The 22,919-nt window shown below is 35.6% G+C and overlaps 1 long non-coding RNA gene across 1 annotated transcript in view; it reads right to left on the bottom strand.

Moving 5' to 3' along the window:
* Positions 1–11,923, bottom strand: part of LOC129046706 (uncharacterized) — a 40,065-nt gene extending 28,142 nt beyond the window's left edge. The window contains exons 1-2 of the long non-coding RNA XR_008508417.1: positions 11,813–11,923; positions 10,204–10,299 (exon numbers count right to left, since the gene is read on the bottom strand). This is a non-coding gene — a long non-coding RNA (uncharacterized LOC129046706). The remainder of the gene's footprint in view (positions 1–10,203; positions 10,300–11,812) is intronic.
* Positions 11,924–22,919: the final 10,996 nt, after the last annotated feature.

Here is a 22,919-nt window from a genome sequence, read left to right as displayed (position 1 = left end):
GTTAAACTAAATGTCCTTATTTTCTGAGCTCCCTATTTTCCAACTGGCATGTCTATATATTCCCTTAAAATCTATTTATTTTAATTGTTGAAGCCTAAATAAACACTAATAAAATAATTTCTCTCCCAGTTTTTAAAAAAACCTGCCAGGCTAAGATTTAATTAATTTAATGTGATTCTAAATAGTCTTTTTTCACTTGAATCCCAAAACTGCAAGATAGCTGTCTGAAATACTGGCAGGGTATATCAGGGTACAGGAAGGGCTGGTGAACCCCTGCTCAATCCTTATGGGCCGGGCTCTGGGAGTTGCAGCAGCTGTCCATTGAGCAGGTGAGGACTGATGGCCACAAACTGAGCTGAAATGGGGTCTTGGGCTATGGGCAGGAGTAGGAGAAGATTCGGGGAAGGGTCTAAGTGAGAGCTGATCACAAAGGCTTAAATAAAAGGCCTTTGTTATGCCTTAATAAATGATCACTATTCTTGTCTTACAGTGCCTAGTACACTCACCCCCAAATGGAAGAATTAGCATAGCTGTCTTTTCTGGCAGCAGAGACTTTGATCTACTTCCTGAATTTACTAGATTGCACTGTGTTTTCAAGTACAGACTCTTTTAATGACGTGATGCCACACATAGTTCCAGCTACCGTAGATGCACCTTCTGCCAATGGTTCTTCTAAGGATTATATTGATTTTTCCCCTTGTGAAAGTTAGCTGGTGAATTTGTCCTAAATTTTTTATAGGTCTGGGAACAAACCCCATAATTTTCATGAATTCAATTTTTCCTTAGGAAGCCCCCTAAGTCTTAATGCTCTTCTTTTTTTTTTCTTAACAATGCACTATAGAGCTACATCCTGTCATAGTTAAGTTGCAGTACATTCGACTCAAGAAGGTTGAGAAACCTCTAGAAATTATTTAGCTTTTCACTGCAAATGAATGGAAGACAGTAGGAAGAACCCTATTGACAGAAATTATCTGTGCATCCACATCTAGAAGCGATTTTATTTTGGGTCTAAATTTTTCCCACACACATTATAGATTAAACATGTTTGAATTGTTAATAGACTGTGACTAAACAATGAAATTATATAATGGGATAAATAATGGACTTTCTCAGAATGTTATATGTCTGATATGTATATGATGAGTATCTTGCTTGGGAAAAAACTAAGAGGAAATTTGAACCATTTCCAAAGTTTTTTGCAGCACTTACTAATGTCCTGAATCTTCACTATTTTCTGTTAATTCTTTGTTTCTTTTCTTTATTTCTTATAGACAACTTCACTTAGTGACTGAAACATTAAGAAAAAAGTAAAACCCAAAAGTAATAGTTAATCAAAGAATTTTCATGCTAACAATACAGAGCTGTACAAGAAAATAACTATTTTCTCAATCTGAATTCATATCTACAGGTGTAAAACTGCATTAGTAATCTTTTTTGCAATGATTACACTGACTCAGTGCAGAGAAAATTGTCTTTTTCTTTTTGTCAATCTAAAGCTTTAATGAGTTTATGTCAGAAGATTGTAAATAAATGGCAGACAATGAGGGGTTGTGGAAATAAAAAAAGACAGTTTTATGGCAGCTTTCATTTTCTTTTAAACTTTTATTCTAATTTTATATTTTCTATTTCATAGAATCTTAGAATATGAAAGGGACCCTCAAAGATCATCTAGTTTCAACCCCTCTCGTGTGGCAGGGACATCTTTGGGTGGTTGCATGCAGAAGGTAGTTGTCAATAGCGAAGGATCCCAGTGGACATCATAGACAAGTGGTGTCTATGATGGTCTTAGGGGTCTAGGGGTTTTTACTGGGACAAGTGCTATTTAATTCCTTAATCTCTGACACAGCTAAAAGGATCCCTCAGCAAATTTGCAGATGACACCAAGCTGAGAGGTGCAGTTGACACACCTGAAGGATGGGATGCCATCCAGAGGGACCTGGATAAGCTCAAGAAGTGGGCCCATGGGAATGCCATGAGTTTTAACAGGACCCAGGGCAAGGTGCTGCAGCTGGGTCAGGGCAACCCCTGTATCACCACAGGTTTGGGGATGAACAGATCCAGAGCAGTCCTGCCAAGAAGGACTTGGGGTGCATGAGAGGCTGCACTGAGCAGGCAAAGTGCCCTCCCAGCCCAGAAAGCCAATTGCATCCTGGGCTGCATCAAGAGCAGCGTGGCCAGCTGGTCAAGGGAGGGGATTCTGCCCCACTGCTCCACTCTGGTGAGACCCCACCTGGAACTGCATATCAAAAGGATGTAACAGAATTTTTAGCAATGTATTAAGTTAAAAAAAAAGTCTTAATAATTGTAAACACTAGAGGCCTTGAAAAAATATATCCATGAAGATTACAGAAACTACATTACTAAAGATTTAAAAAATTCATTAAGACATATCCTGAGCTGCCTGATCTAGCTTCAGAGTTTGACCTGCTTTCAGCCTGTGTTAGAGTTGGAGTACCTCAGAAATTCCTTCCACTCCAGAACATAAAACAAATGTAATCCTTTATCTCATATCTGTCCTGGTTTGCCAAAGTCATTCTTGAAGGCTGAGATCCTAAAGTTCAACTACAACTAGCAAACTCAGTATAACACCTGGTATTTGTGAGATTTGCCCATTCCTCCATGTATGTACCTAGTGAGAAAATAGTTTTATTCTTAAAGGCTCTGAATGTATGTGGGTATATCAAAAAATGTTTAGAACAGCAGATTTGAGTCAATATGTTTTATGCAACTTCTGAGATTCTTGTGACTAGAATTGTTAGGAAAATATAAATGAGTCTGTTGTCTGATGTGCAACTAGGAATAATCTCTTTTTTGTATATTATACACATGCTATCACTTGATACTAGAGAGTTGCATCAATAAAATATGATTATCATAGAATGCACAAAAGGTAGTTATACAGAACTGTGTATTTGTAGGTCAACTTGGATAGCAATTTCTGTGTTTGGATACTATTTCTTTAAATTAATTTTAATCATTATTTTAATAATTTAAATTATACTATCATTGTATATATTATACATCTATATAATTTTTGTATTATATTATACCATTATATATATTTTTATGATACTATACTAAGACTATTTAATCTGAAAACCTAGTCCTGCTGGCTATCAACTTATGTACAGTCACAAAGAGCTGTACAGAGCTGAAGATTTCACATGGAGAACAAAGCTTGAGTGTAAGTACTAGGCAGGAATTTTTTTAATCTCTGTGGGAAGAAATTTAGGGTGTATGCATCTGAGAATCCCCTGGGGACTGGTGTGACACTGGTGTCGGCTATGAGTCACAGAAGCTTGGAAAACCTTTTTGAAACAGTAAAGATCTTTAATACTGCAGAGTTCTCAAAACTATTAACTGCAGAGAACATAATTAAAGATGCATACTGTTAATCTAAAATATGTCCAGCTCTTCTAGATGCTCCAAATGTGAGACTGCGAGCAAGCATATTTTAAAGTGATAGGTTAAAAAAATAAAATTCAACTATTATCCATACACATTCCAAGTTAAACTGTTTTACTGAGCTACCAAAATTCTTAATCCTACATCATTATACCATTTTAAATGCAGTTTGCTTTATTTTTCCTCCAGTATTTCTTCTTCAACTATACTGCTTGAAACCTATGGTTCTGTCAGCAAGAGCAAAAAGAGTGGGTTCAGTCCTCACCAATTGCTGAGAATAAATAATACCTTAGTTAAAACCAAATGTAAATAATCTCCATTAGAGGACAAGACAGTACAACATATTCAAAATACCTGTCATTGTTTAGAAATTGTTGGGAAGGGCTTTAAGTGGAACCCAGGTCATTGACCCCTGCCATTTTCATCACAAAATACAGAGACCTTTGAATGAAAAACCTTATAACCAACAAAATCTTATGCTTATTAAAAGGTTTAAATTACTGCTCTTGCATTAGGGATGAACACCATCCCCAAAGTAAAAGCAGCCCAAAAATGGTAGAACGGGTGGGATTCTTAGCTAGCTATTGTTTAAATATTTATATATTTAAAGCTATTGTTTAAATCACAAGCTATTGTTTAAATATTTATATATTTGTATTTATATAATATAAATTCTATAAATTAAGCTGAATATAAATAAAGAATATAAATAAATTCACATTCTATAAATTAATTCTACTAATTAAGCTGTAAAAAAGCATTGTCATGTGACACTCAGTTCAGATGTTGAAGAGAGAAAAAGGCCTTGATAAGTTGTACTCTCCAGGCATCTGCTGGTTGATATTAGGAATAATGTCCTGATGTTCCCTCACTGATGATAGGGAGAGTTGACTCATGCCTCTCGTGGTCTTGGAGGCAAGTTGTACATGATTACAGGGGAAAGAGTGGTTCCAGTGTCCTGCTCTAAATTCTGGTGATGAAGCACTGGGCTGAGTGACATGTGATCACTCCCCAACTACATGATTTACTACCCTTTTCTACAGCTCTTTTCACAGTCCAGTTTCTTCATCTTTACCATCAGCTATTCCTATTTACTCTTTCCCCAGGGATCTCAGTTTTGCTGAGACTTTTTACACCTTCTTGTTATTCACGATGCGGTTGCCCTGGAAAATTCCACCTTGGTCAGCAGTTCTGTAAGGTAATGCCTCTTTTTATACATAGTTTTTCATTTCTGCCATTTCTCATGTTGTTGTCATCTTAGTTTAGTAAGGCTTGGCCAGTTGCATTTACTCTTTTACATTTACTCCTTTACTATTTGTTACACCTGTATTTTCTCTTGCTGTTCCCTTCTTAGTGCAGTTCAGGATTTTTTTTTCTGGATACTCCAAAACAATTAACAGCCCATAAACTCTGCTTGTTTATCTCGCCTTTAATCTGCCCTAGACAAATACTTGTCTTTAGAAGAGGACATCAGAACATAAAATGCTATTGTCACCCAGAAATGCTACTTACTGTCTTTTGATCAACTCTTGTTGCAAAGTAAGGGAAAGTAAATATAACAATGACTCCAAGAGGCCATGTCTATTATTGATAAGAGCACTTCTGAATTACCATCCCGTAGTAAAAACATTTCTTTCCTCTTATTTATAGTCCTTCCAGTTTTTAAGGAAGAGGATGATGTGCACTGGCTGATATGTACTGAATGAGCGAGAGAGTGCTGACAGAGCAAAAATGGCATAGTCTGTGAGCAGATGGAATAAAGCAATTAATAGATATGTCTACTTTCACTGACTGTTCTAGAGATACAAATAAGTAATATTAAATGAGTGAGAGGGAAAAAAAGAGACAGGCCTTACATGTACATCTGCTGATAGTCATCAGTGAAAAGGAGTAAAAATAAACACAGACTTTTTTTAGCCAATACTGCCATTAACATCCAAGGCCCTCAGTCGATCAGACTGGGCCAAATTCATCTTTGTTCCCTAGCTCTTGGCAGCATCTACTTCCAGATACTGGGTGGAGTTTCAGATGGCCTAAACATGGATCTTTCCATTGGTTATGGAAGAGACATTGTGATTTATGACTGTTGAAATCCATCCTTGTGTGTTTGCAAAGGATGTAAACCAGAGCAGTGACAGATCCATTGATTTTTCCTCTCACTTCCTTGTCAATGTTTTCTGCTTTGTAGTGCTTAACATTTTCTCTTCAGTTCTTACAGATATCACCTGCACCAATTTTAGTCACTCCTGAGGTATAACAGCTTCCAAATAAGTACATAGTTAAATAATTCATTTAACACTTTCTTTCTAATCAGAGAAATAACAAATAAAAATTGAATAATAAAGAGTAAAAACTGCTAATATTAGCCCGCTGTGTAAGAATTTACTTATATTTTGCTTTACATTTTAGAATACAGTGAAGCTGTATTCTAAAAATATGTAGATGAAATACTACTATAATGACTTTGATACTATAAATAATGATTACTCATTTTAGAAACCCTTGAATGAACTCAGTTTTATTTCTAAACTGTATGAATGACCTGCTTTCTTTATATATCAGATCATTAGTGGGGATTTATACAAATAATATGGTGATTTATTATGGTTTTCTACGATCTCTGGTTGTAGTTTATGCCGATTTCAAGTATGAATGTTGTCAATGTTTTGCTTGAACTAAATAATTTATAGCTAGAAACAAAAAGATTGACAAACTAGATGCTGTACTCTGTAAAAATTGATCTGGTAGTGGTAGATCAGAAAAAAAGTCTGTTAAAAATTCTTTCTGTAATAAGGCAATATTTGCATTATGTATAAAAAATAATATGGAAGATGTTAGTGTGCATGAAAATGAATTACAGTCATCAGCAAACTAATTTTGAACTTGTTTTGTGCATCATTAATTTAATATTACTAGAAAAATCCATACAATATTTGATATGCACTTAAGATTATATTGATCAATTTCTTCAGTCAGTTACAGAGACATGTCTTAGAAGATTTCTGTTTGTATCACTATTTAACATCTCTTTAACTTCTTTTTGCATGAAACAGTCAATGAAATGCAGTGCAATCCTATGTTACTTAAACAAAAATTTTATGCAAATATCAAATATTTGCACTGTATGGAAAAACTGGAGGATTGATTTGCTGATAAAAAGATTTTCTATATGTCATTGTAATACTGCAAAACTGATCACTTCAAGGAGAGGAATTTTGCATGCTTATACCATTTTAGAAAAAAAATCTTAGTACTGAATCATTTACAGTAATGTTGCTGGAATAAAATTTTAATGCTTTAAAATTTTGGGTCATTCTCTAAGTAAGGGAAACATTCCATAAATTCTAGTTCTTTTTGTTCAAATATTTTAATACTAATTCCTTCTGTAGATAGGCAAGTCTTAAACAATGTCATAAACAATAAACTCATTGGAGATGCGGCATCACTTAATGCTAATAGTCAGAGAAAGTATTCATAGCCCTTTGCTGCTTTAATCTGCTGAATTCTCTGAAATCTGTTGTCCTATCCTGTGATGCTGCAGTTTCTAGTTAAAGCAACTCGGAGTAGGCACTCCCAGGTGTCACACCCCTCCCTTCCCTTCAACACACAGCATGACTGAGAAAGCCAAAGCATCCTCAGAAGAACTTATCACATTTCAGATATATAAAGGCCCTGTTCCTGGTCAGGCTTATATTCCTTTCTTAAGATTGTGAACAAAATTTTGTATGATCCTGAGAGATAAGTTTCACCAACACACATATTTTCATGGCTCTAGGAAAGGAAAAAACTTTATTTCATTTAGCAGTTTTGGCGATGCTGTAAAAACCTCTTCCATACACAGAGGGCCTGCTCTATGACTTGGTATTGCTTATCTCCAAAATAGGCACTATTTTGACTAGGTCAAGTGGCACCATTCGATAAAATATTAATTTTTCAAGCACTTGTATTGGGAAATTTATCCTCCTTTTCCAACTTCCCAGAGCAGTCTTTTCCTTGGCCTAATTTTCAACTCATCCTTACATTTATAGATTTTTCCAGCACTGCTACTTTCTGCTCAACCTTTTCATAGCTGCTGAATGGAGTAATATTAAAGGATAGGTCATCTTGCATAGCTGTCTGTAAGGAACATTTCAAGACAGGGTTGGATGCATTTCTTTTCTATTTCCAGCCAGTTACTTTATCAAGATACCTACTATAGAAAAATAACGTGCAAAGTAAAATGGGGCATGCTATAATATCTCACTGTTTTTAAAACCCCTATGTGTCATTTCATAGGATTTTAATTTTTTCATGCTTTGTAATCACTACTTTCTTGACACCCACTGTACATTGACTAATACAATCACTAAAAATCCATCTCAGAGTTTCCTAATAATGTCTAAATTTATTTGCAATCTATGTCTGAATAATTAAAATGAAAATATTGCCTGGTCTGCATTATTAACCAATACTTCCATGTGGAAAATATCAGTAATACAAAAAGAAATGTTTAATTTCAGTATTTCATTTTCTGTTGTGTTGTTAGCTGTAGAATTATTAATAGCACTAAATTTACTTAAATAAATATTTTATTATTTTACCAGGAAGGTAAAATTCATACATCTATATACAATCAGTAATAGAGAAGTTTTTGCACCCACATTTAACTGCTGAGCATGCAGAATTGTGTGCTTGATGAGTCCAGCTCCTGCCTCAGCATCCATGCAATTCTTCATTTTAATTAGGTCTCTTGGCAAAGATGCAGACCAAAAGCTCATGAGTCTCCTTTGACTGTTTTAGATGAATCAGCCTTGCTGTGATACAGTGCACACCTACACACTCACATGCTTCTTAGCTGTCTTCACAGGATAGCAGGAATTAAATTAAAAAGTCACATGGCCTCCTTACACAACAGAAATAATGGAAAGTTTGGCATTTTCACACTTATTTCCACACATATTTCCCTCTTACATCTTCTCAGTGCTCCAAGTACTTAACTAGGGATTTCTTGCAAGAACTTAATCTGATCCTATGAAAAGTGGAGTGAAAATCACACTAGAGGGGCTCCGATAGCTGCATAGATTTTATCTAGAAGTAAAGAAATGTGATCCAAGTAATTTCATCCTGGGAAGTAAAGACTGAATTACCCAAAGTGTGGTTGTCCTGTTCCAGCTCATGCTGGTCCCCTGCTCCAGCATGGATCTTTCCCATGGGGTCATTCCTTCAGGAGCACACTGCTCCTGTGAGGGTCTCCTGTGAGCCACAGTTGCTACCAGGAGCCTGGTCCTGAATGACTCTGCATGGGTGACAGACAGACAACCAGCTCAGGAGCTGTACTCAACTGAGACACGGTCTGTTCTTTGCCATCTTAGTGTTTAGTTCATTGCATCATAATGTATTTAATTCTTCCTATACTGTTTGCCATTAAACTATCCATAAGGAAATGTTTTTTGAAAGCATACTGACATGTGGGCATTCTTTTTAATATGCCAGTCTATTCAAGTTTTAATGAGTACAGAAATTCAGGAAGAGTACGTATAAAAGACTTTTTTGTTTGAATTAGATTGCAGCTTTGCAGAGTATGAGAGGCTTATGCTTATGGACTGTTTACAAATAGAACAACAAACTTTAATTTCTTCTGATGTGATTTCAATTTGGCACAGTACAGCCTGAGCTCTCCTTACTGACCAAATCCTTATTGTTTCTCTGTTATTATGGAAATACCTTGATCTCCAGTTGATAAAAGTAATAGACACCATAATGGGGCCGTAATGGGTCAAATCAAAGGTCAACCTATTCCAGCATGTGCTAGTAATAAAACACTTAGAAAAGCAAATATGAGCAGTGCAATGCTGCAGTCCCCAAGATACCCACTTCACTTCCCATGATTTAATGTTCTGCTGCTTTTTGGGCCACAGAGGGATTGGTGGTAGTTAATAACCATCAGTGGGGTGTTTCTGACACAAATTTACTATGTTCTTTTTGATGTCATGAAATCATATGGTCTCTGCAGCATCCCATGGTAAAGAAATTCCAACTTGGCTACATAGGAAGAAGTTTGTGTTTTGTCTGTAACATGCTAGCTCTAGTGGAGCTCCTTATTATGTACTGCACAAGACATAATCAGCTAAGGCTGATTTCCTCAAACTTCTTCTGTTTCTAAAAACTGTTACCTGTGATTCTTTCCATCATCTCTTCTGCAGACTGAAGACCATTCATCCCTACAGTTAGAATGTCCTTCCTGCTCTTCTTTGTACCTTTTCAATTAATGATTTGTCTAGTTTATTTTATTTTGCTAGTCATTCCTAGCATTTGACTTGCCCATTACTGTGCACATCATAGCAGTAAAGCTTTTTCACATTTATCCCATTTATTTATATTTAGTTGTAGATATCATTTGACTGTTTTTGTGACCTATCCACAACTCTTTACAGTGACCCTTCGTTTATACTAAGCTGAATATCTTAGTGTCAGCAGATATTGTCAGCTCATATTTTAATTGTTTTGCAGATCAGCTATAAATGTCTTGTTTAAAAAAAAGAAAAGGAGTTAGGATCTATTTGGGCAGTTTCTCCATGATACAGGCTGTGCTGAGACACAGTAGCTAATATTTCAGGAGCTATATTTTTCCTCTTTTCTTGTGAATTGTTTTATGGTATCAGAAACACAGAATAATTCCTCTATTTAACTTCAAAATCAAAGCCCTTATGGCTGAGCAAGGTGTGAATAAGCACCTGTTTATCCAGCTGGCCTGGACACCATCTGCACCATGTCAGGACATAACAAAGACATCTGCCCACAGAAGCTGGAGTATCTTACCAGAGCTACCTGCTCATTCTGTAGGACTTGAGAGACCAGTTCCTGGGAGTCTTCCTACACACCACTGCATGCTGGCTGGCACAGGTCCAAATTTTCCTATGAGTGTAAAGGTGAGCATAGCATGAGGATACCTGGCTGTGAGGGAAATGCAGAGTTCCTCCTAATTACTTACCCATTGCTTTTCACCAACCCCAGAAGGTTAAACTGTACTGTAATTCAAACCTGTAAACTAGTTTGGAGTGTACTTCAACATCATTTCGTATGAAAGACGCTCTGCTAGAGGCAGTAACGCTATACTTTGTTTAATGCTTGCCCTGAATTATATTAAACAAACTCTGGAAGGAATGATCAAAGGGCTGAGAATGTGGGAAAAAATAAGAGTATAAGTAATGAGACATATGATGTATAGATCAGCTCTGGGTTGGGGGAAAATTGTATCACCTGGAACTCAAATGTGAAAATTAGACACAGTAGCAATCAGTAAATGCGAAATACTGAGCAATCCTATACTTTACATCTTCTCTTTATAATTTCTTATTTCTTATTGCCAGTTTCTCAAAATTTTCTTTCCTCATTTTATATGTCATTGTTTTGTTTCTCCTTTTTGATGACACCTTTTATTTTCTCTCATCTTGAAAATGCCTTGTTTCAAAATTTTATTGTCACTATTTGTCCCACAAACATTTTTATGCCTCAATTAAATGACTGTGCAAGGTTAAGTAATAAAAATACATTCTATTTCCCTGTATTTATGATATTTCCTCTCCCAGATAGTCTGTCTTGTCAATTAAATTTAAGTATTTGAACAGCTCATTGCAATTTTATCTACTCATCTGTAGTTGATAGCACAGTGGCAAAAGGTTACTTCTAAATTTCAGAGGAAAAGTGTTCAAAGAATTTTAGTATATAGCAGTTTTCTTTTTAGTTAGCATACACAAAGCTCTAATGTGCCTTATTATATGATTCTACAACACGCCTACAAAATCTCTGTACATGAAAACTCGCTGGGCTGAGAAGGAACTTCAAGAGGATTGAAAACTCTGTCACAGCTAGCCTTGAGTCTGCAGTGGCAGAATGTCTGCAACTGTACCAGTAATTGCCCAAAGATAGTTATATCCTTCCCCCTTTTCATAGTCTATAAATACAGCAGTACCACATCCCAAAATAATTACTGAGTCTAGAGAGTAAAGATCTTGTTTTTGCCTGAGAGACAGAAAATTTACAAATACTTGAGTGGAATATGACTGGCTGAAATTTGGGCTTAACTGAATCAGTAATTTTTTGATTGGGACCAAAAAATCAGTTACCAGCTCAAATCATCTTAAGAAATGATCCATTCTTGCTGATACAATTGTTCTCCCATTCCATCAAAGGTTTGGTTTTTGGTTTTTTTTTTTACTTACTCTGCACCTTTAGCAACAAATCTTCAATGCAGTTTAGCTCTTCAGTCTTTACAAGATGCTATTTTTTTCCTCTCAAGCTCACATTTTCCTACATTTTGTAAATAAATAAATTCCTCATGTTCTTACTTACTATTTTCTCACTTTATCTGCAATATAAACAAAGTGAGTCAAAACAATTTTCCTGCATAAAAGTGCTAGGTACCTACCTGGGGAGGGAGTGACTTGACCTGCATTGCTTTTGTAGAGTGTTGACAAGCTTCCTTCTATAGATTAACACTCCATTCTGTGTAAAATATGTAAAAAGTATATTCTTGACCTATTTTGTTCTTCTATTTCCAGATACAGATCTAAAAGATTGTTTTAAATCTGAAAGTAGGTGAAAATAAAAATAAAATAATGTCATGTTAGTCAACTGTAGTTGATTCTGCATCACTAAAATCAATAGGAATATGGTGATTACTCTTTTAGAATTTGCCCTTAGCACTAATGTCTGACCTCTGCTCTTTTTGTATTTTATTAAAACATATTCAAGATCAAATCAGTACCCTTAATTTCTTTTTCAAACAAGATGATTTTAAACTGGCTTTACTGAAATAACAAAGGTCAAGACACAGGTTTATGCTACAAAATAGGAGAGAGATTTAAAAACTATAAACTTGCTTTTTAGTATGAAGTTCAGGTCTCAACTTCTCATATCAAATTTTCATCAAGTTATATAGTAGAGAAAGTCAGCTTAGTTGTTTCTTTACAGAAACTTCAAGTGCATCATCTGGTATTTCTAATCTCTCTACTATTAAAATCTTTCCTCTGGGCATCAAGCAATGCTTCATGTTTCTTTTGGTTTGTTGTTTTTTTGGGTTTTTTTTAAAATAACAATTATTTATTCAGAAGACCCTTCCCTCCTCATTTTTACATTACATCTTTTTAATGTGCAATTCACCATTATTTTCTCAATAAGGGATATTTTAGGCTCAAGCCCCATAAAATATATTTTAACAATAAGTATGAATAATAAAAACTCTAGGATCTGACATATTTTTTCAAATATCAGTGAACATTTTCTTTCTTTAGCTAGCAGAAAGGAACAACCCAAAGCAGAAACAGGCAAAAATTCTAAGCATATATCTCAACTGCATAATGCTTGTCAGCTAAATGTCATAAATAATGTCATAAATAATATGACATATGCTTTCACTGTTTTCTAATCCCTGTTGTGGGGGAGTGTCTCTTCTGTGCCAATAGCTACTTCCCAGTTCACAAACTTTCTTGTGCAATGCATTGGAGGAAGATCCCATGACTTCTTGGACATGTAGAATCAGAATTTTTTTTCATATTCTTCTTTTCAGAATCATGATGCTAGTCTTCCAGTTTCCATTCTGCCAGCATCAAGATTTAAAGAAAGGAAGAAAAAACCTTGTTGTGACAGACCCAACATCAACAACATAGTTAGTAGGCCCAATGACAGACATAGCTGGTTTTGAGGAAGCTCATTCTATGAGGTTTCTCCTTCTGCATACATAGCTAATAAGAAAACAAGGTCCTTGCACCACCTGATAGCCAAAATCCAATCCATATGAGAAAACCTTCCATTAAGCATAGCTTCCACTCATGAAAACCTTGTTGTGAACTTTAGTGTAATTTTATGCACTCGTAAACTTGGTTTTCTTAGTACGTGGCTGCAGTCTTGCCACGTGTTTCAGAATCATGTTGTTCAGAATGTAAATAGGGGGAAGGCTCACATAGTGAATTTGTGCTTATATTGTGTAGGTTATACTGCCATTTTGCTCTAGGTTTTTAAGCCCAGTGATTCTATTTTCTAAATAAAATCATCCCCTAACACAAAGATAAGCTTTGAATAAAGGTGTATGCAAACTCTGGGAAGGTTTACTTGCAACAAGAGCTATTTTTGAGAACTGAGATAAAAGTTAGAGTTTGAGGTATTGCTGGACTGTGTAAAATAATGCAGTCATTTTCTTGATATTTTCTTGCTAAAAAGGAAAGCTGGAATTTTATTCTAAACTTAGCTATATGAGCCTAATTAGTTAGTCTTCTTCTCTTAAATATTTTACCTCATCATAACATAATTCTATGATTTTTCTAAGATAATGCCCTCTTTGTCTGTAATCCCATAGGTATTTCAGAAATAACTTCTGTTGTATTTTCACATACCAGGCTGCCACCAGGGTTTTCTCACATATAGAAGGATACTATTTTATCCCCTTTTCATTTACCCAGTTTTCCTGCTTAATCCTGCCGACCAGTCTTCACAATATAATTGCTGTCTTGCTATCATGTTCTGACACTTTATCTGCTTCAAATTCTTACATACATTCCCAAGTTTCCATACTGTATCAGACTGTTATTACACTGATATGGCACATGGCACTTGAAGACATTTAACAAGTGTATAATTTTATTTAAATATGTTCAAAATTCTGTATGTGTTGCAATCTATATGCTTGAATTCAGACAAGACTTCTGAAGATGATTTATGAAATTCAATTATAAATAAATGTGATGGAAAGTAGGACAGGATTCAGGTAATCTTATACTTACTTAACCTGAAAGTTTGGAAACCCCATCAAACAATCTCCTGGCAGTCCAGAAGTGCAGCTTGCCTCTGCAGGTGCCTACCTTTGCTAGCTAGAGGATTCTGAATCTGACAGAACTTTTGAATTTTCCACATATTTTCAGAGTGGACAAGACTATTTTCATTCTTATGACAACCTCTTTCCATGGGTCTTGCACTTCATACAGAGATAAATCTGACTTTTCCCAAGTACCCAAAGAATTCCTTCCCAATTATGCATGGTCACAAATGCATTTGTAACATATATTGTTTGTCTCTATTGTCTAACTATACCTAGAAATTTCTGTGGGCATTTTCCACAACTGTCCAAGTCCCCAGCCTTAGTATTTAACCTTTACAAATGCATAATGATATAGCTTTAAAAGGCCAAATTTTAATTCCCAAGTAAAATTAATTTCACCAAAATGAATATTACTTTTAATATGGATGCCTCAGTGTAAATTTTTCATATTGTCCTCTAGTAGCAACTATCTACTTTTTTTCTAAAACAGAACAGTAAAAGAGGTATAGCTTTAACACTGGTTTGATGTTCTAATGCCAGTCACTTAAACAGTCCACCCTTGTTCCTTGTTTCTCATGCTCCTCCTTGTTCATTGCTGGTTTGTGTTGAGCTTTACATCACCGAGACACCCCAAAGTCCTTTTCCTGCAGGACTGCTCTCATTGTGCTCCAGCCTCCAGCCATGCCTGCCATTGCCATTGTCCAGGTGTAGGACCCTTCATGATTTTCAGTCCTTCATTAGTTTTCATAGTCCCACTGAACACCACTCTCCAACCTCCAGCATCCCAGATCTCAAGTTTTCAACATTCCTGGTCAGAAGTCCTCAGTTTGGCTCTGGGTTCTTGATAGCCCATCAGTAATTTAGTGTGACTGATGAGGCTTTGAGTTTGTCCTGGTCTTGCACTTCTGTGTCGGGTCTTCGTGTCTATGTTTTCTTTCTTATGCCCTTTGTATTATCTTCATTTGCATAGAAAAAGTCCTTAATGAGATAATCTTAGCAAAGGAAAAACAGATTTTCCATTCACAGAATAGCCTGAGTTGGAAGGGACCCAGAAGGATCATCTGGTCCATCTCTAAAGTGAATGGCCCTTATGGGGATTGGACCCTTGACCACTCTGCTCTAACCAAATGAGCTAATCTCAGGGTCAGCTCCCACTGGGGGAACTCAAATACAGTGAGTATGCAAAACCTGTAATAAAAGACAGAAGTACTGAGCTACTTGATTTGGTATTGTTGGATTATAAGTATGCTCCTCAACTAGTAATGCAGTAACAATGCAGGAAACATACTGCAATTATCCAAAGAAATGTAGAGATTTGCTTTGTAGGTTTTTGTTTAAATATAGCTCAGTGTAAGTCAGTGAACTTGCTATTTTTGTAGCAATTCAGAAACAGGTAGTTCTACCACCAAGGCTTCTGTAAGCCACAAAGGCACAATGTTCAACACATGGCATTTGTAGCACCCTCCTTTTCCCCCTAAGGCAAACTCGGTCAAAGTTGTTGATCTAAGATATGGGCCGGTTAACAAGCTTGTATCAGAACACTGCAGAGCCAACTGGGTTCAGAAAGAATCGATACTTCTTCTAGATAACAGGAGTCAAGGCCAAGTCATACATTAAACCAAACAATTTAAGCATAAATATCAATGTACTGCCTGACAGGATGCCAATAAATGTGCTTTAAAAGCAAAGGTATATAGCTTGGTAATATAATTAGGAATAAAGTACCAATAAACTAAAGGCACTCCTTAAAAGTACTGCATATATCTTAAAGCAGCAATTGACAAAAGCACTTGGGGGAAACGGAAGCACAGGCAGAACCTACTTAACTTCAGCTGAAGATCAGACTTTGCAGGCAGCTTTCAGAATCCCACAGGTTTGGTTGCAAAGCCTTATTATCTCCAAGTGAGGTATAGATCAATACTAGCAACATTTGCAAGATTGAAGCAGGTCACATATAGGAAAGAAGATGGTATCATTTTAATGAGGAAATAAAAGATCACAACCAGGATCCTTACAAAGGAGACAGAGAAAAGTACAGGGAAAATCTCTGTACAGCAGATTTAATGGTTGTCTCCTAATGAATGCTGTGAATGTATGACAGAGGTTTAGTTTCCCTTGGAACTAAAATATTATGGAGTTTTTTAGGCATTCAAGTGTTCTCTGAGAATTAAAAATGAGAAAGATTCAGAGAATTCGACCAGTATTTTGCCCTAGTATATCTATATTAAATGAAAACCAAATATAAATAGTTATCAGGGCTGAAGAAGAAAAGAACCTCCCTATAACTGATTGCTAGTCCACAGGATGATATGACTTTGTAGGTCTGGTGTCATGCACCTTTTCTTATTGAGGAATGAAGGGAAAGAGTAAGTCCTAGTACAGAGCAAATCAAAGCAGAGCAGCCTGCTGCTGATCTCAGCAGAAGAAGGCAGATGACTCATTTGAGACAAATATATCTGCTGCTGCTCATTCACAAAGTATCCTGCAGTGGTAGAATTGCTTATAAGAGGTAAAGAAAATTCTATGAATCAATGAGTAAAAAAAATAATTTTCAAGCAAAAGGGTTTTTTTTTAAATTTCAGAGGTTTTTAGTGAAAAAAAGAAAGCCTGATTTATTCCCTTAGCATGCCCTAATATTTAATTACTTTAAAATGCAAACACAATTGTTTCTGGTTTACCTTACCTGTGGGGGATTCATCACCAGTATTGGTGATGACAGGGATCAACCCAATAAGCTAATGCTTATAGATTTAGTTCCAAAGGGATTTGTCCAATTAGGTCTCAAATGCATTGGGGTGATCACATGAGAGCTTTCAATAAAGACTTGGTTTTTTTCAATAAATTTTACTGAACTGTCAGATTGCAGGTAAGCTTATTCATCAGAAAGCTGAAGTCTAAGCAGAGGCAGAAGCATTATAGAGACCTTTTGGTCTCTATAGTCTATATTCTAGAATTCTTTTTTTTTACTTCCAAAGAAAATGAAATTCAAAAATGAGTACAAATGCTAAGTGAAAATTATAGACCCATGCCAAATATCTGAGATTAAATAATATCTGAATTTCCCACTTCCCTTCCTGCAAAGTATAGAGAAAGATTCATTACAATCTCTTTGGGTTCGAACTAAAGATGCTGAAAACACATTTTTCTCTTAAAATTTCAGCATTCATGGGAAGAGCTGCTTGTTGGTTGTACATCAAATAAATTCTGGCCCATCTGAGCTCAGGAGCACAGTCAGATGGACACTCAGCTACGTCTGCACAGAACCACAGTCTCCAGGGGAGTCAAAAACCTGTGACACAATGTCCTTTCCATAATGCCTCTATTGCACCCACATTCTGGAACTGACTTCTTTTCCAATATTCAAATTATGTTCAGAGGAAGAATTAATATTACCGCTTATAATAATTTCCTTTTTAGGATAGTCAAGTGATTAGAATGGTATAGCTCTGTAATATTTTAGTACTTTTCCTAACTGTGCAAAAATTACTGTTCATCTTTGGACTTTCCTCTTTGAATCTAAGATACAAATAAAGACATTTAACTTTTTTCAGGAAAATCATCACAATTGTTATTTGTGGTATAGCAGAAAAGACTGAAAGCTATAGCCAAAACAGCATATCTCTTTCTGCTTGAAATTAATTTAGCAGTTATAACACATTCCAAGTTTCATCATTAAAGATGTTTTATCTCACAAAAATTATTTATTTGCTTTTGAAGATTTATTTAATTTAAGGTAAAAAATTGAAAATTCATTGAAAAAAATATGCTTGATTTTAAGCATATGGTAGATGCAAGAAATTTCTTGCAGAAAGATAATGAAAAATATTTCTCCATATTTTTATGTAGAAGTGGACAGAAAAAACATGTAACATAGATAGGAGCAAAAATTCTTAAAACTGCCCAAAAAACAACAGAGATTTTCCATTTTTCAGTTTTATGTAGAAAGATAACATGTCAAAAATGAACAGAAGGTCCTTGTAAATTTTTGAGAAGTTTCTCTCCTCTGGAAATTTAGAATTCCTTGGATTCAAGAAAATAAAGGATTTGCATGTGTATGATTTATCTCAAGTACATTCAGAGGAAGGAAACTGGCACAAGATAAGTTTATAAATAATTTTTTCCCATAGGTATAGAAAAACCATAATGAATAGTATGGTTAAATAAGACAAAACGTATTTGAGGCAATCACAGGAAAGGATATCATATACAGTGCGCAGCATTTCTCAGCTTAGCAGTGCAAAAAGTCACATGAATTTCTCTATTCTACAAAGGCTTAGGGATGGTTACCATCAGACTTTGTTAGGAACTTGAAAGAATGGACCTCCTTGTAAGGATCATTCCCCTCTAGGAGCTGATAAAACTCGCTGAACTTCAGATCCTGAGGATTACAGCTCCATCTTTTTATGTTTGGTCTTCCTTTTTTCTGCCTTTAAAAAAATCCCAAACCAAACAAAACTGCAAAATCCTATGCAACACATATGGTAAGATAGATGTTAACTTCAGGCTAAGCTTTTAAACTTCAAGTAGTGCCAGAGATAACAGTATTCTTACATACAATGTTAGGAAGAAATATGGTCTTATGTTTAAGAAACGTTTTTATGCCTGTGGGAGAGAGCTCAATTTCAGATTTTGTTTAAAGCCTAGAGTAACTTATGGATTTGATTTATGTCACTTAATTTTAGCTTGTCTAAAAGTTAGACATCCCATGCAAACTAGAGAGAGTATCTTGGCTCTGGCCCCAGTTCAAGAGATGGATAGCTAAATGTGGAGCATGACTCATACCTTCTTAACATAGTCACTTTACACTGACTTGATGAATGTGAAAGTCAGGTCTAAAACTAAAAATGAATTTTAAATAGGTATAGTTCAGTTTGTTTTTGATTAGAATCTCCCTCTCATTTATTTTCCAAAATCAAGTATTGAAATGTTGCCTATCCGTTGGGGAAAGAGTAGTGGGACCAAGAATACCTGAAGGATTTAAAAGATGATCAGATACTTGTTTCTAAAATGAATGTTTGATTTTATTGTGTTCTACTCAGGTCCAATAACTTCTCAGATAATATATTAGCTCAGTTGGTTAGAGCATGGTGCTAATAGTGCCAAGGTTGTGTGTTTAAACTCCCTATGAGCCATTCACTTGAGATGGACTGGACCCTTGTAGGTCCCTTCCAGCTCAGAATACTCTGTGATTCTGTATGGATATTTCTAACTGCTGTAATTTCTTTAAGTGTGAAGTATTACAAGAGTTCAAAAATAATTCCTATTCTGCAAGCCCATTAGTTCTTTTATACATTGAACCATCTTGTTTCTTTGTGTACCTTCATTTACATGCTAAGATCCATAACGCCAGGGGTCCTGCATTTCACATTCATTTGAGGAGTAGCTTTTTTTCCTCTGGTTCTCTTTCTTTTCCCCAGGATGCCTAATGAACCAGGCACACCTCAAAAGAATCCATGGAAAATAGAAGGGCACAAACTCCACTATGGCTAAGAAAACCCAGAGGTTCTAAAAGTCTCAAAGTCTTGCAGCATCCTGAGACTGAAGTTTCATAGAATAGTGGTATGGTAGTTACAGTGGCTGTGCACCTACAACTTGAAACTTTGCCATCATATTCCATTTCCTGTGAGGACAAGAATAGTGAGTTCTAAAGATACAGAACTACTTCTAGTGGTCTGGGAGTGTTATTGTGGATTTTGTTTGAAAAGTAACTTTAGGTCTGACCAAAGATAAGCAAAAGCTAAGGATAACCAAACTTCCAATTTGAAGTTTCTCATTCCTTGATAGTTAAAAAGTTTTAGATAAAAAACCTCTAGAGAGGAAAAAATATTGATAATAATTCCACAGGGACTGAGTTTAGGTTTTTCTTATTTTTACATTGAATTACAGATTTTGGAATATATAAACTTCTAATATTAATTTTTTTCTTAGAATCATGCATTTGGCTGCAGTGATTGAATGTTGTTACACCATGTCAAACAATTACAGTTACAACCAGTTACACCAATCCATAGAAAATGTGAAGCATTTTCCTTTCTATTTCCTTCTATTTTCCCTTTGTGTAAATTTTAGAATACCAAAAGAAAATGTTAACATTTTTTCTGACAGTTTCTGTATGGTTATGAAGCTTAATAGGTGATATATTAAAGAGATTTTTATCATCAGACATAAGAGAGAGAGTCAGAGAGAGACTGAGTGCAGGAGTGTGAGCATTCATGCTGTAAAAATGGTATTAATTTCTTGCCTCTATCACCCACAATATGTCTTGTTGGTAGTGCTGCAGCTGTGATGAGAGAAACGGATGTTCTCGAATTGTATTCCTTTTAGCTTCTGTCCTTTTTAAGGCCACAATATGTAGGCAGTGAAAGACTCAGCACAGAATATAACTTATTCTGGAGCAGCTTTAAATTTCTGGAAGTTCAGTCTCTTTGTAGCCTGTTTCTAGCACAAAAGCTGCAAAAAATCTTTACTTTATGCTTTTGTCATTTTCCTACTGAGCAGAATATGCCTTTGAGTTGTAATTCTATCTATCTTGATTCTGGATATTGTGAAGATTTGCAGCTTCTTCAGTAACTTCATACAGCAGAGTTACTAATCAGCATCTCGACATGTCCCATCAATGTGACACCTTTACTCAGGACACTTCACAGTTATAAACTTTCAATGAACAATCATGTGAAAGCCCAAAATCATCTACATGCACGCTTTGTGTTGGCTAAGGGTTAGCCTCTCAGAAGAGAAGAATTCTTGATGATATCATTATCCTTTGACTAAGCTTATATGCTTGGATTCAGGGGGTTTTTATTAGTTCTGAATACTGGACTTTTAACTTTTCAGGAAAATACCAGTGTCACAGAGATGGTTAGTGTAATTCATAGAGCTACAATCATTTCTATATGCACTTTGCAACAGCCAAGAATTTGGTCCTTGGGGGTTTAGCATAAAATAATATCAAGAAGAAATATTTAAAGAATAGTACCGACTGTGAGATTAAATGTGTTTGAAGACATCTACTTTCAGCACTGCTAAGGCACCCCTGGAATACCATCCAGGGTAAAAGCTCTTCACAGTGAAAAGATGATGATAAAATAGAGAAGCAGGAAGAGAAGGAACAGAGTTAGAGATGAAAGCTGTTGAAAGATCAGAGTTATCTAAAAAGTTAATACATAAAGAGGAAATATTTAGAACCTAAAATTTTATTCTTAAGGGAAAACAGTTTAAAAGTGATGGAGGTATAATTAAGAACAAGAAAACCTGTAGGCAAGAGTTGTAGGGCTGAACTACAGAAAAGTGAAACTAAATTGTAGAGGTGGAGGCTTCCAAAAGCAAAGCAATAAGACAACAAGAATGGTCTCATTGGAGTTGCATGAGTAGAAAATAAAGTAACTTTTCATATTCTTTGAAAGTCTCATTTTCTTGAAGTATGGAGAACTATTAAAATTATTGAGAGTTTTACTGGTCAGATCTTGGACTTCAAAAATGAAAATAAAACCTACCTAATGAAATACTTCTTTGATTTTACTTTTAGCAAAGCCTTCTTTGCATGTATACTGCATCCTGTAGGAAAACTCTCTTTTTTTCTTTCCCATACTAGAGGAAACTGGACATTGCAGTTGATTCAAATGGGAACATTTCTTGGAAAACTTAAGTTTTATTGATAGATTCTTTCATTGGCATCAGGCTTCTGAAGTCAAAGACAATCAAGAACATTTGATCTTCTGATCATAAACAAAATCTAGTGAAAATGACCATTTATTGAGTGGTTTACCAACAAAAAGAAAAAGTGAGACAGCAAAATAAGTGTTTCCCCAGCTACAAAGTTAGTAGCCATTCTAAGATAGACTTGATCTCCCTTCCCATGAAAAATTTCAAATGGTCCAGAAGTCTTTTGCTCTAGTGTAGAATGAAAACAAATGCTGAAACCTCATTTTCTAAAATGGACTGCACCTGTTTTGCCTCAGCCCTGTTGCTAAAATAGTAATTAAGATGTGAAAGAGTAAAATAATTACATCTAAGACACGATGACCAGTGACAGTTATGAAGAGAAAAACAGACAAAGGAATTGGATGAGTCTTGGCTTTGAGCTGGATTCCATAATAACCTTGTTTATGCATAGCTTTTTAAACTGAATTTAACATTTGTGAACAGCTGCACATGAATAGCATGGGACAACAGAATTCATTCCTTGGACCCAAACCAAAGCCAATTAAAGCAAGTGGAAAATTTCCATGTGTTCTGATGAGCTCTTATCCTTGAACTAGACAAAGTTTGGCCCCAAATGGTATAGGAATATCAAGCTTCAATTCCTGAGACTCAATTGAAAGGCTACAATAGTTTCTGAGGATATAATCTATATCCACTGAGAGGCTCCTGTTTGTTCTTTTATGTGTGTGTGGCTTGTTTCATCTTTGGTTGTATAACTTAGTGATAATGGCCTTAATGGTATTTATGAAGTGACTGTGCTCTAGCTCACAAATGATTTGCTTTGGGACTTGCTAATAGATGATTAGATTGAACTAAGGAAACCCAGATGCTTCCTTATCAGAATCAGTCTCTGGATGGGTCATTCACCCATACATACAGGTAGAGAATGTCAGCATGTGCTGTGTGTTCACAAGGAAAACAGGACTACAGTGCATGAACTTGCTGTTCTTTAGAATCTTTTGTCCTGTATGTTTTTGAATTCCTATTATTATGGGAGAAAGCAGGCTTCTCTTGTCTCTTC

The sequence above is a fragment of the Molothrus ater genome, chromosome 5 (assembly GCF_012460135.2).
Source record: "Molothrus ater isolate BHLD 08-10-18 breed brown headed cowbird chromosome 5, BPBGC_Mater_1.1, whole genome shotgun sequence".
Classification (NCBI taxonomy): domain Eukaryota; kingdom Metazoa; phylum Chordata; class Aves; order Passeriformes; family Icteridae; genus Molothrus; species Molothrus ater.
This window is presented reverse-complemented; position numbering and strand designations above follow the sequence as displayed.